The sequence below is a fragment of the Macaca thibetana genome, chromosome 3 (genome assembly GCF_024542745.1).
Source record: "Macaca thibetana thibetana isolate TM-01 chromosome 3, ASM2454274v1, whole genome shotgun sequence".
NCBI lineage: Eukaryota > Metazoa > Chordata > Mammalia > Primates > Cercopithecidae > Macaca > Macaca thibetana.
The window spans coordinates 80008275-80009378 of NC_065580.1; positions in this window are offsets into that span (position 1 = coordinate 80008275).

Sequence of the window (1104 nt, forward strand, 5' to 3'; positions counted from 1 at the left end):
TTGCTCTGCTTTAGCAAAGAGACTACTGGCATTTGTCCATGCCCTAGAGATCTGTGGAACTTTGAACTTGAGAGATGATCTGAAATTGGAACTTACATTTAAAAGGAAAGTAGAGCATAAAAGTTTGAAAAATGTGCAGCCTGATGATGTGGTAGAAAAGAAAAACCCATTTTCTGGGGAGAAATTTAAGCATGCTGCAAACATTTGCATAAGTAATGAGGAGCATAATGTCACTTTTCAAGACAAAAACAGGGAAAATGTGTCTAGGGCATGTCAGAGATCTTGATAGCAGCCCTTCACATCACATGCTCAGAGGGCTAGAATGGAAAAATGGTTGTACGGGCTGGGTCCAGGACCCCTCTATACCGTTCAGCCTTGGGATGTAATGCCCTGTGTCCCAGCTGCTCCAGTTCCAGGAGTGGTTAGACGGGGCCAAGGTACAGCTCAAACTGTTGCTTCAGAAGGTCCAAGCCCCAAACCTTGTCAGCTTACATGTGGTGCTGGGTTGCCTGCAGGTACATCGAAAATAATTGAGGTTTAGGGGGAAGGGAAATGTGGGTTCTGAGCCCCCACAAAGAGTCTCCATGGGGACACTGCCTAGTGGAGCTATGAGAAGAGAGTCACTGTCCTTCAGACCCCAGAATGGCAGATCTACACGCTGACAGCTTGCATCATGCACCTGGAAAAGCCACAGACACTCAATGCTAGCCCATGGAAGCAGCCTGGAGGGGAGCTGTACCCTGCAAAGCCACAGGGATGGAGCTGCGCAAGACCGTGGGGAGCTCACCTCTTGCATCAGTGTGACCTGGAAATGAGACATAGGGTCAAAAGAGACTATTTATCAGCTTTAAGACGTAATGACTGTCCCCACTGGATTTCAGGCTTTCATGGGACCTGTAGCCCTTTGTTTTGGCCAATTTATCTTATTTGGAATGGAAATATTTACCCAATGCCTGTACCCTCATTCTATCTCGGAAGTCACTAACTTGATTTTTTAATACTGTCTTGATTTTTATTTTACAAACTCATAGACAGAAGTGACTTGCCTTGTCTCAGATGAGACATTGGACTGTGGACTTTTGAGTAATGTGAAGTTAGTTAAGA